This window comes from Leopardus geoffroyi, chromosome E1 (genome assembly GCF_018350155.1).
Source record: "Leopardus geoffroyi isolate Oge1 chromosome E1, O.geoffroyi_Oge1_pat1.0, whole genome shotgun sequence".
Classification (NCBI taxonomy): domain Eukaryota; kingdom Metazoa; phylum Chordata; class Mammalia; order Carnivora; family Felidae; genus Leopardus; species Leopardus geoffroyi.
Genome location: NC_059330.1, coordinates 51,011,997 through 51,025,498, shown reverse-complemented (window position 1 = coordinate 51,025,498; position 13,502 = coordinate 51,011,997). Strand labels below are relative to the sequence as shown.

At 39.6% G+C, this 13,502-nt stretch overlaps 1 protein-coding gene and 1 long non-coding RNA gene across 3 annotated transcripts in view; one reads left to right on the top strand and one right to left on the bottom strand.

Annotated features, from left to right (window-relative positions):
* The window catches only part of LOC123603989, a 77,682-nt gene extending 69,058 nt beyond the window's left edge, over nt 1-8,624 (top strand). Inside the window, exons 2-3 of the long non-coding RNA XR_006715158.1 lie at nt 4,554-4,839; nt 6,465-8,624. This is a non-coding gene — a long non-coding RNA (uncharacterized LOC123603989). The remainder of the gene's footprint in view (nt 1-4,553; nt 4,840-6,464) is intronic.
* Nucleotides 1-12,991, bottom strand: part of KCNJ16 (potassium inwardly rectifying channel subfamily J member 16) — a 55,128-nt gene extending 42,137 nt beyond the window's left edge. For both annotated transcript variants that reach the window (XM_045489567.1, XM_045489566.1), the window contains exon 1: nt 12,837-12,991. The gene's annotated coding sequence lies outside the window, so the exon portion shown is untranslated. The remainder of the gene's footprint in view (nt 1-12,836) is intronic.
* Nucleotides 12,992-13,502: the final 511 nt, after the last annotated feature.

Genomic DNA, 13,502 nt, shown 5'->3' with positions numbered 1-13,502 from the left:
AATGATCTGGTCTTCAGTTTAAAAGCTGAGACTACGTAAAAGGAAGTGCCAAACACAACAAAGAAGTTTATTAGAAACTTCAGGAGTTCAGTGATCTTTGAGATGAAGGCATAAACAGTTTTAAGGGTAGGGCAGCTATTAAATTTTCTCTAATAGTCTTTTTTTCAACTTAAAAAGTAAATATCCTATTTCTTCACGCGACAGTCTTAAGATGAATACTAAAAATGATTAATAAGTAATGTAATTATTAAGCATTTTCTTGTTATATCAGTATACTATGTTATTTGATTCTTAATAGTTGGTGCAATTGTTTTTGACTAGTACGAGTTTATGTTAACAGCTTTCTTAGGATGTGTGGTTTTCTTCCTTTCATAGAATACTGAAAATATTTTATTTTTAAAAATACAATGTGATTATGTTGATGGTTGGCTTCTGATGCTCTTTCTGAAAGTACACATTTGATTTCATTTGTAATACATAGCCGAACCAATTGAAATACAGGATTTACTATTCAGTAAATGATAAACACAGATGGCTTCATCACTGTTAATCTTTACTGAGGAATTTTAATACGAGAGTAATAACTGAGACTGTTCCTTCCTTCTCCATGAAAACTCTCATTGTAAATATTTGCATATCAAGAGCAGTAATTTCTAACAAAGCTAATATTTACAAGCACAAAGAAAAAGGGGCCGTTTTATATTGGATTAATTAAGGAGAAACTTTTTACTCTAAACTGATAAATCTCTCAAGACCCACCAGGATCTACTTTTATCTACATCTTTACCCTCAAGCAAATGGCTTATTTGATCTTAGCTCAATATTCGTTATTAAAGCCAACAGACTTTCATATGTCATTAGGACCATTAAGAATGGTTGCATTTTCTCCCATCAATGAAACACTGTTTTCCTTAGATTGTATATTATCCTTGCTCAATGAAATGAAATCCTTATTGATTTATGGTGCTAAAGTTCTGTTTGTGTTTATTAGCTTTTGATGAAAATGACAAATCCCTCTATTGGTGTGGGTAGTGTTTTGCCCGTTAAATAGAGTGCAGATATCTCCTGTTCTGTTTCTGATTTGCTTCTTTTTATTCTTTAAATGCCTTGACAGAGAAAGAAGAGTTTAATGCTTAGCATGCAAAATAGAATACTTCAATCAATAATTAGAGAGTAGAGAGTGGGGTCTCATTGGTAGGGTTTGATTTTATTTTGTCATCTCAAGGTCTGAGCATTTCTCAGGCTTTCCCTCTGTGTTGTGTACAGAGGTTTCTTGAATGCTGGGGGTATCCTCCAAAGTATGTATTAATATAATTTAGCATTCCTAATAATCACACAGCTATGAATTTATGGAAAATTGAGGTTCTTTAAAGGGCACAGATTAGTAGTAAAAACAGATACCGGGGAGAAAGACTGCCTGGTCCAAAATCGGCTTTGCCATTTACTAGTTATGAGATCTTGGAAACACTACATGGCCTCTCAGTGACCCTGTTTTCTTATATGTAAAAATGAAGTTTATCATGGGGATGGAAGATTAATATCTGTGAAGCACTTACTATGGTGCATAGCATATCATCTTTCAATAAAAATCAACCAGTATATTGAAAATATTATTTCTGCAGTAAAGTAACACATGTTCCTGTTATCGGCAGGGGAAACATCGCATACATTTCCCCATGTGGTCTCCTATCATTTGTAAAAGATTCAGCAAAAATGCCTTCTACTCCTAACTCTGCTAACAGAACGTTTGGGTTGTGGAAACAATGAGGCCACCTCATCATTGTGACACAATCTTTGAGATACAGAGAAAATGTGAAGTCCCTGAAATATACAAAATCTGCCTATCAAGACAGCATCAAAGAAAGAGAAAATGAGGCAAAAGACAAAGTTGAGAGGGTGAGTCAGCCATACTCTAGTAAACAGAGAGCAGGGACAATCTTCACACGATGGTGCTGATTAAAAAGCAGTTTTCATGGGCACCTGGTTAAGTGTCTGTGTGACTCTTGGCTTTGGCTCAAATCACGATCTCACAGGTGGTGAGTTTGAGCCCCATGTCCAGCTCGGACAGTTCCACCGACAGCACAGAGAATCCTGCTTGGGATTCTCTGTCTCCCTCTCTCTCTCTGCCCTGCTTCAGCTCGTGTGTGGGTGCGCTAACCCCACCCCTCAGAAAGAAATAAACTTTTTAATAAATAAATAATTAAATAAATAAATAAATAAATAAAAAGTAGTTTTCATAGTACAGTTTTGGCATAACATTTTGAGGCTATTTCCAAACTTCAATGCTTGTTTAAAAATTAATAGTCAACGAATTTTGCTACGGGTTTTTCATGTGTCCCATTTTCTCAGCTTAAAAGGAGGATTAGTTATGCTGAATCAGGACACACATTGTCTCTGTGGGGAAATGGTTGGTGACTTAAATGAACAGGTATCATCTCATGAATGAAAGGGTTTGGGTTAGTGTAGAGATTTGGTTGCTATCCATTCAGCACCACTACACCTACTTGAGTGAAATAAGGCAAAGACCAGGGGATCTAAATTTACTAAGATATCTAGAATGAACTTATTCCCAGTGTTTACTTTTAAAAGTAGAGGTAATCTAACATCACACAGTCCAAGTGAGACTCGGAGAGCCACTAAACGTTTAGCACTTCCAAAGCTTGTTCATGTGCATTAATCTCACTTTTTGCTTGTAAAAGAGGCAAAGCAGTTCTGTTCTAACACCTACCAGAGTTAATTAAGACTCTCTTCCATCACACAGTTAGCTATTTGGAGGCCGGAACTACATCTCAATCATTTAATTTATATTCTGAATGGCAGATGTCAGAGGCGTTAGGTTTGGATTGTATTAGTTTAGTGAAACTGGGACTACATGTTCCAGAATTCCATTTCCTTTATACGTCCAGATTAGCCTGGAGCCTGGAAGATATTTTGCATGAGATCTGTGAGGTGGAAGGAAACCACGAGCCATGTTCTTTTTCCATCAGAAGGTTGGCATAGGGCATGAGGTACTGTGGGTGCTCACACAGGTTGTCACTGATCTGCCAGCTCATATTATTGGCAGGGGACAGCAGATCATCCCCAAATTTCTGGAACTCTCTTCCTTCAGTTTCTATAGCTTCATGTTACATGAGAGAGGGTACCAGCTTCTCTTGCTGGCCACCCTCATTTTCTCATCAGAGGCTCACATGCTGAGAGATGGACGTGAGCTCCATTTCATCCCGGTGGCTCCCAGCTAATTTTCACTGCTTCTCATTTGTCTTCCTTTACTTCATAATGCATCTCTCTTTCTAACTGCCTGCCTCATGGCTTCAGGCTCCAGCATCAGATAAACACACACACACACACACACACACACACACACACACACACACACACTTAATAGGCTCAATTATCAGGGTTTGGTTACAGAAGCAGAACCACTAGGAAAATTTGTATTTATTTTATAGATGAGGAAGCTGATGATACAGAATTAATTACTGGCAAGTAATTATGGGGAGACTGAAGACTTCTGGTGTTGAGCCCAATGTACCACTGCACCATAATGTCTCTTTAGTCTATCTACTCAACCCCTGGTATGTAGGGTGAATGAATTCCCAATACCATCTTAAGCTCATCATTAAGATGTGAAAAGAAATTCTGACCACCTACTCCATAAACAGAGTGACAGTAAGTTAACATCCATGCAATTTAGAACAATAAAGCACGGGAAATGGACAACTTCGGAAGACAGTAGAACCCTGTTAAGCAGTTACCAAGTTCTATCGGTTAGAGACTGTTCCCTTTATCGAAAAAACCTACCTTGCATCCAAACCAAAGACTTCTCGATAAGGGAGAAAAACATCACTAATTAGTTTGTCCGCCCTCCTCTCTGTTCTCCACATTCCCTATTAAATCCTGCCCCTTTCCTAGAATCAGTCCCAGGAAACAGGGAGCTAGTTCAGTCTTAGCACTATAGTCCTGAGTGATTTGGGGGAGAAGGGTGGACCCTATAAATATCCTTCGCATGCAAGCTACTACCTAGGTCATACATACCCACTTTTTATTCCATTTATTTCCGCTCTGCCTTCACCCTCACCTGAAAACTCTATGTGCCAACCACAGAACGTCTCACATTCTTCCAAACATGTCAGGTTCTTTATAAATCAAGCAGACATTTCTTCTTTCAGCTAAAACACATACATTACATGCACCATAAAGCTTCTCTCAATTCCCCAGGCACAGTTGATTTTTCTGCCTGTGTCTTTTTTGCTAGGTTTTGACTTTACCATTGGCAACCAACTGATAGATCTATCTTTATATACCCAGTGCCCAGTGGAATGAGCACTGCACGCTAACTTAGAAGAATGGAGGTGCCATTTGTTCAGTTCAAGACACCAAAGTGAACAGATGACAACATTCTGCCCGTTGAATGGCAACGGGGTTACCAAATGCTATTATTTTGATGCCTAAAATAACCATCCACAATACGGTACTAATGATATGGCGATTACCATGGTATTCATTTGTGTATAATTAAGAGAGTCTCTTACTTTTCTCACGCACACAAAAAGAAGCATGGTGACTCTGAACAGCTAATGTCTACAGGACACAACCTGGACTTCCACTCGACTCCTCGCTCTGCTCAGGCTGTACTCCTGTGCCTCCATTGCACAAGCTCCTCCAACAGATCATAACCAAATTCCACGCGCAAATGGAGAAATGATGCCCACTGTCTACACCAGCAAAGAACAGGAATGATTTGATGCAGTTGTGCAGGAGACGCACACACAAAACAATCTTTCTATAGCAATATAATGCATGGAAACCTTGTCCAGATTTCCATCATACTTAACTCCTGTGAGTGTAAAACACAGTACGTTCCGCCTCTGTTTGGTTTTGTTCAGGTCTGCTTGTTTGTGATTTTGCTTTGCTTAGTTTTAGTTCTCTGAAAGCTCTTTTTTAGCTTTTCAACTCCTAATGCAAATGGTGTGATCTTATCATCAGCTCGATATTGTTATCGAATACAGCCAAATAAAACGTTAGTCATAAGGAAATAAAACCACCTTCTATTCCGACAAAGCCTAAATTTAAATATGTGTAACGTTTCTCCAATTAGTCACACCACTTTCTCCTTGAGTGTTCTCTAACCACCCACAAGTTGGCTCAATTCTGACCTAAACAAAAGCCAAGTTAAGCATACGAAAGGAACATGTTTCTTGCTGCGACAATCCTGCTGTATGGCTCATAGTCTTTAATATTCTGGCACCTTCTCAATGGTAGTTGCCAGACCAGGGAAGGATTTTACTGAGCCATCTATAAATAGAACTCAGTAGTACATTACCAGAGCACTAGAAGGTCAGTTAATAACCTAATATCTCATCAATGATGTTTGAGCGTGTCATTCAGATAAGTGCTAGTCGGCACGAGCTATTCAGCTCTTGTACAGAAGAATTGATATGCCAGCTTCTCTCTAGGAGAGCCCTGGATCAGAGATCTACTGAAAAATTTTTGCAGCCCAGCCACTATGCTAGGTGCCTTGTTTTGTGAGGTTATTTTGGATTATTTTCCCAAAGTAGAGACAGAATGTCCTGAATTACCCATTGTTTGGAAAAGTCTCACATGAGATGTGAAGAGCACATAGTTGTGAAAAGACTGGCCAAGTTTGTGGGTGAGTAGATATTTTTCTGGGGCAGAGCCAACTAACTAATCAAGTAGTAACCTAACCCAAGAATTTGGTCTCACAAAAATCATCCTTTAATAGTACTTCTCAAAAATTTTCCATTAAAAGAAAAACCTGAAAAAAAAAAACCATAAGAGAAATGAGTATGTTCCCCTTATCCCTACCCCAAATCCTAGGGGATCTGAGAATATAATACACAAGATTGAGCTCAAGCTCACAATGTTCTGGTCTTATTATTTTTCTTCAAAATCTATGCTAGTTTTCAATACCGATATAAATCTCAGAATAACCTGAATTACAAAAATAATTAAACTGCTTATCAGTTAAATTATTTAATTCCTCTTGTTCTCCTTCGAAATTCTTGAGTTAAACTAATGCTTCTAAAAAGTATGCCACGTTTACCTTGTGGCTTCTCCATAGTTCCTGGCACATCATTACTACTATGAACATAGTCATTTGGAAATAGGACTCAGACACATGAAAAATAAACTGCATGAAAATATAGGAGAGAATATATAATAGTTGGAAAGTATGGTGTAGACTGTGAAGTCAATTGAAGAAGAGACAATGCCATCGGAAGGACAGACAATGGATGTCTTTTAAAGTAACTTATTCTTTGCCTCCATTGAAAGAAATTACTTTGTCTTTGACCAAACTGCGTGTTAAAAAGCTGCAGCACTGAAAATACTGCATGAAATTAATGGATACTTCTATAACCAAATGATGGCGTTTTTAGGCATATCTATTCTGTGAAATTTAAAATGGAGTAACTAACAAAGTCTGGTTCTTAATCTTTTTACAGAAACTGAAGCTTCAAACTCTCATAATGCCTGTATGACAAACTACAATCCGGGTGAAAATGCTCTATGTCACTTTGAAGGTTAATTTTCTACATCAGCATGGCTAAGTTATGGTGTCAAGTTGTTTGGCCAATCATCACTCCGGATGTTTTTGTGAAGATATTTGTTAGATGTGATTAGCACTTACAATAAGTAGACTTTCAGCAAAGCACACGACCCTCCAAAATACGTGTGGCCCACATCCAAGCAGTGGAAAGGATTAAGAGTAAAATTTGAGGCTTCCCAGAGGAGAAGCAATTCTACCTCAAGACTGCAATATAAGAAACTCTGTCTAAATTGCCTGCCCACTGGTTTAACCTGCACATTTTGGACTCAAGACTACAATATCAACTCTTGCCTTCATTTCCAACCTGCCCCCTAACCTGCAGATTTCAGACTTGCCAGCCCTCCCGGTCACATGACCCACTCTTTAGAGTAAGTCTCTTTTTCTCTCTCGCCTGCTTTGTATACCCTATTGGTTCTGTTTTTCTGGAGAACCCTGACTAATACAGTTACCAAACTTAGGGAAAGGAAGATGACAAACGTAAGGCGATGAAAAAGTTTGTAAAATAGCTCATAGTAAAAACAACATCCATGTCTAACATTCTGCATTCTAGAAGCACACCCTGAACAACACCCACAGGCCCCAAACAAGGCTTAAGTAGCCCTATTGCTTTCCTGAGAAAAAGTTCAATGGGTTGATGTGCTAATCGTATCTTATTTTATCATGGTACTAGGCCATTGAATTGCCCTTAATTATGTACCGACCTGCCTTTTTCTGCCAGGCTGAGGGCAGGGACCAAGGTTTTGTTATCTTTGTATCCAGACTGAATAAAAGATTATTGATTGCATGTGAACATGGTTCTAATTTAAAAGGGAATATAGTGAAAACTTAGAAGTCACCATAATAAAATACGCTTTGGGTCCCAGGTAACTAGAAAAAGTTGCATTTCAAAGGGAAAAGCCTCTTTAAAATGCTATGCACATTTTGTGTCTGAATCCTTGATTTCAGAGTAGAAAAGCCTGGAGGAAAACAGTTGATCCCATCTTTTTTGTGCAACAGCAGCTATAAGAAAAATTAAGTCATCCGCTCCTTACATTTAATAACCACAAAGTCCAGGGTACATGCGGCCTAAAGAATAAAGGTGAGCATTCTCCTCCAAGTCTGCTGAGGCTAGCCAGCTAAGATAGCAGGATGCAACTGTCTCTACATAGGAATGTTTCAGTGTGATGCCTTTCAGAGAGTAGACAAGCCTGAGTTCTTGGGCCTAGAAACCACGAACAAAAATAACTGATCTGAGTTTATTTCAATGCTAATAGATGCTGTGGACAAAATGTGTGTGTCCTATCAAAACCCATACATCGAATCCTAATCCCTAATGTGATGGTATTAGGAGGTAGAGCTTTGGGGGAGGTGGTTAGGTCATAAGAGTGAAGCTCTCATGAATGGGATCAGTGCCCTTACGAAAGAGACCCCAGAAAGCTCTCTTGCCTCCTCTGCCATGTGAGGATCCATTGAGAGGATGGCCCTCCATGAACCAGAAAATGGGTCTCACCAGACACTGAATATGCTGGCACCTTGATACTAAACTTCCAGCCTCCAGGGCTGTGAGAAATAAATGTTTGTTGCTTAAGCTGCCAAATCTGTAGTATTTTTTTTTTTTGGTAGTATTTTTGATACAGCAGCCAGATTCGATTAAGACAAAATGCATCTCAGAAGTACCGTCTGTTTAGAGCCCTTATTCCCATGGTTCCAACAAAGGAACCATTTGAAGATGCTAAGACTGATGGATGGCCTATGGTCATTATTTGCTAAAATCTAAGAGAAGAGCACATCCTAATCAGGGGAGAGGCATTTGGAGAAAGCCTTCAATACTGTTTTCTGCCCAAGAAAAGTCCTTTTGCTTTGGAGCCCACTGTCTATTGGCAACAGCTGGAATGGGCCAACGAAGGCATGGTTTCTGTCGTGATGAGATTGAACGTTTCTTACAAGTCTCATTTGGTGAGCAGGTCTTTGGCCTCAGCACAGTCTTGATGTGAAGATACCTTTTCAGGGGTGCCTGGGTGGCTCAGTTGGCTGGACATCTGACTTCGGCCCAGGTCATAATCTCATGGGTTGTGAGTTCGAGCCCCACATCAGATTCTGTGCTGACAGTTCTATGCTTCTGATTCTGTGTCCCTCTCTCACTCTGCCCCTCCCCTGCTCTGTCTCTTTCTCTCTCAAGAATAAATAAACATTCAAAAAAAATTTAAAAAAAGATACCTTTTCATTATTCCATTGGTCAAACTAAAGGGGCCACGTCTTCATTTACCCTCATCCCCACTTGTGTATTTTCTTCATCCACATCACCTGCCTACCATCTACAATACTCTTCCTCACTGTCTTTATAGCTATTAAAATTTATACCTCCCCCTGCTCTTTTATAACATCTCAAAACACCATCTCTTGACACACTTAGCTTGCAGAATCCTCTCCATTTTGGAAAAAAAAATTCTGGCACATCTCCATGACCTCATCTACTACTACCCTTCCCCTTGCAACTTTGCTTCAGCCATGCTGGTCTCCTTGCCATCTCTCAGACGTGCCAGGCACACTCGGAGTCTTGCACTGGCTCTTCCATTTACCTGAATTGCTCTTCTCCAAGGTATCCATATTGCTCACTTTCTCACCACCTCCAGGTCTTTGATCAAATATCACCTACTTGGTGAAGTTCTCCTTGACACTTGTATTTAAAAATGCAAACCTGTGATAGGCAGGTTTGAAGATGGCTCCCTATGATCCCTGCCTCCTGGAGTTCATGTTCTTGTGAAATCCCCTCCCCCTGAGTGTTGGCTGGAATAAGTGACTCACTTCTAATAAATAGAATTTGGCCAAACCGAAGGGATGTCACTTTCAAGATTAGGTTTGAAAAAGACTCTGTCTCTGTCTTGTTTACTTGCTGCTTGCTCTAATGGAAACCAGCTGCCATGTTTTGGATATTTTATGGAGAGGCCCACATGGCAAGGAACTCAGGAAGGACTCTCGCCAACAACTGGTGGAGAACGGAGGCCCCCCCCTCCAACTCCCCCAAAAGAACCAATCCTGCCAAGTACCATGTGATTGAGCTTGGAAGAGAATCTTCCCCCATGCAAGGCTTGAGATGGTTAGTCCCAATAGACACTTTGACTGCAGCATGTGTTCCAGAGGACCCAGATCAACCTGGATTCCTGACCTAGAAAGTTGGGAGATGACAAATAAATGATTGTTGCTCTGAGACACAGTTGTGGGGAAATTTGTTACACGGCAATAGATAACGAATACAATATTCTCACTCCTCTACCATCGTGCCCCAGTAATTCCTTCATCCATCATGTTTTCCTCTATACTGCTTATCATCACTAACATGATTTTAATTTTACTTATCGATAGTCTCCCCCAACATCTACTAAAATGTGAGATTCATAAAGGTAGGAATTTTTGTGTCTTTCTTTTCATCAGTATGTCCTTTTCATCAATATATGTGTAATCAATGCCTGGCACAGAGTAGTCAGTCAATACATTTTTGTTGACTGCATGACCTATTATGCACTGACAAATCATCTGTTTTTCCTCCTTCACTTGTCTTAAATTCCCAAAGAAAGTGGTTTCACTGCAATAAACAATCTCCCAAGCAACACTTAGGCTTTAGGACTGTTTTGTCACTTAATAAATATTTGCTGAGAGAATCAATCAATGAATAAATCAGAGAAAAACACCTCTTACTAAGTGCAGCACTAAGCAAATCAGGGAAATTACAGGATGACCCATCATCTCGATGTCAGTGTTTCACAGGGGCTAAGGGGTTCAGACTATGATGGTAGAAAAAAGAGAAGAAAAGAAAAAGAGAGAGGGAGAATTCTGGAATTTCCTTTTCCACAAACAAAACGTAGGTCATTGCCCTCCAAAGAAAATTAACTTATTTCTTTCCCATTATCCCCCCAAAAAGAAAAACAATTTACTCGTGGAAAAAGCAGATAAAATTTCCTCCATTCTGGAAGAACTGTTTTTACGAATGTGACGTTATTTTGTGTGCCTAGAAAAGAAGAGCAGTGCCAGGCACCACTTTTTAAAAAGAATCAGGGTAGATTCTTAAGAGCTAAGCCTTCAGTCACATAGAGTAATGGAGCTATGATGATAGGCTCCCACTTGGTTTGTTAAAACCAATATCCACGGACAAAACATCACTCACAGGTTCATAGGAAGAGGCTATTGGCAACCTGTGTCCTCAGATACATCCACACCAATGAACACACATGAGAGATCTTTTGGGGGCATTTCCTCTTTGTCCTTTGTATCAAGCCTATTGGCTCTCAACATCATTGGGATTAGAAAAGGTAGGGTACTGTGTGGTAATGTGAAGTAGACACATTTTATGCCTAAAGTTAGGTTCGAGGGCCAGCGTTCCTAGAACAGGAAAGTAGTGTAGGATATTTGATGATACATTCATATGGGACAAAAGCTGCACAGTTTGTTCAGATGATGAGTTTTACAGATTCAAAAGAGGTTCACCTACATATATGGGTTGTTTTGATACCAAATATTTACTCTACATACCGTTTATATGTCTATCATTTTCCCCAAAATTACACTTTTGGTCGATTTCTAATTCTCAACTAGTTGATATCCAAGCCTTCACTTGGACTCACCACTAGGTATAATGGATAGTATATGTATGTATACTATGTATACATAGGCATGGGAGTATACGTCTATACATACATATGTATAATGTGTGTATGTGTATAACGGAAGACACATCGTTTTCAATGTCCTTGAAGATTCTTGTTCTCTTGCAAGTCAAAATATGCTTACTTAGGAAAATGCGTTAAAATAGTATGCTGAGTACCCCTCCCACTAGGGTCTTTTCTTCTGGTTTCAAATGTGGTCCTGGTCTTGTTTTGTGTGAGACTAATGCCTTGGATTTACCACACTTCTCATGTTCTAAAAATAATCACAAGCAGGAGTTACATCTACCAGTTACTTTCATTCCCTCACTATATCTTCCTCCTTCTCTTTTGCTGGCTCTGTATCTGTCTGTCTGTCTCTCTTCCTCCCTCTTTCTCTTCTTCTGCTGATTTGAATGCACTTGAACTCTGGACCCTGTTCACTTTTAAATGATCTGGCTGCATTTCAAGAACTTCTTAAATGGCATTCTGCAAACCAGCTGTGCTTTAGGTTCTTCATATGACTCTACTGGTTAAAATCTGACATAGGGAGTGGTTGGCCTACAATTTCCGAAGTAAAGTGGCAAAAACACATTATTCTTTCTTCCTAAGGCTCTGACTCTTGACCAGCTGTAACAGTATTCAGCAGAAATACTCCAGTTCTATTTCCCCAAGGACCTTTCAGTTCCTATGACCATCTAAGAGTTTGATGCACCTGATCAAAATCCACCTGGTTGGTAGAAAAGTTCTTGCCTATCACCCGTATCCACCACCAACAGAAACAATTCGATTATATGTGATAGAGAATTCGTAGTATCCAGAGGACAAAGATCAACATGTCCACACGTCTCTAAATAAATGCTCAGAGACACAACTTTCTAAGATTTTAATGCACAAGGAGAGGGGCGGGAAGCTTTAGAGAGACGACAGTAAACACGACAACAGAAAATTCTCTATTTCTAATTTATGTTGAAAGGAACCTAAGAATGGTCGCCTAGCTTTTCAGTGTGTAAAACTTGCTACTCTTGATCTCAGGGTCATGAATTCAAGCCCCACACTGGGCACAAAGCTTACCTCAAAAAAATTGGCTTCACACAAGCAATTGGCAAAAAGGAGGATTTTAAAATAAGTCTCAGCATGCATGTTTTTGTTTCCTCTCATATCATTATTTATAATTCTCAGAAAAAATTAACCTATTTTTCTTTAAGCTTTTTGAGGGGGTGTGTAAAAGCACATTTCAATGTTGGAAGCTATCTATCCACAAATGTATATACATTTGCACAGGACGCAATCATTTGCTTTTGAAAGAAATTATAGAATTCTCCATCTGGTATTGAATATGGAATACGATAAAGTCCCTTTTAGATATATACATGTGTAGTGTCACGTAAAAGCTGTTTAATAAACCCTGTAAAGACCAGTTTGAGAGTATTTTTGACCAAAGCCTCAAAAGAACTCAAAGAACACGACACAATGACTCCTACTTATTAAAGCACTTGCATAGGAAAATAAATTACCTTAATTGCATTTAACTCAACATTGACATTGACATTGCTGGGCACGGAGCATTGGTTGCCCCATACAGAAGCCAGCATGAGCAAAGCATAGGCTGAATGACTTTGTATAATAACAAAAACTGAGCAAATGCTTACCTTTATTCACTGTCCCCACAGAAGATCTACGAGCTGGGTGCTCCCAGCTGAGCAATGGTAAAAATGTCCTTTAGTTAATAATAAAGGAAAGAAAAACTCCAGACACCAAGAACCTGAGTTAACCATTGACACAGGTTTGTTCCTACAATTCCACCTGAGAATCGACATAGGTAGCTCTTGGCATCTTATAAAGCAGGCGATAGCCAGTCAGCTGAGACAGAGGTTAGTTACCTCACCACCCCTGTCCCTCTGGGCGAGGTACAGCGTGAAGGGCATTCAAGCATACCCTGACTAAGTTTTCATGAGGTCAGGGATATAAAGGAGGAAGAATTTCCTGGGCCACAAATACGTTCGACAAATATTTACAAACAGGGTTGTTGAGACCTAACCTATGGAAACGCTCCTGCCCGGAGGCGGAGAAGAACAAAGAAACTTTTTACCAGAACTCTTTGTCTACCTCTTAGTAGGTGAGGGTTGAGATCGAATGCCAATGAAAACTGAGACAGGACAGTTGGAAAGAGCTAAGCATCCATTCATTCCTTTAATGATTAGTTACCACGTGCAGCACGGTTCCAAAGAACTAGCATGAGCATGTGCAGCACGGTTCCAAAGAACCAGTTGAATGAGCCCTGATAAATGGAAGACAGAGATTGAAGCCAGAGGGTG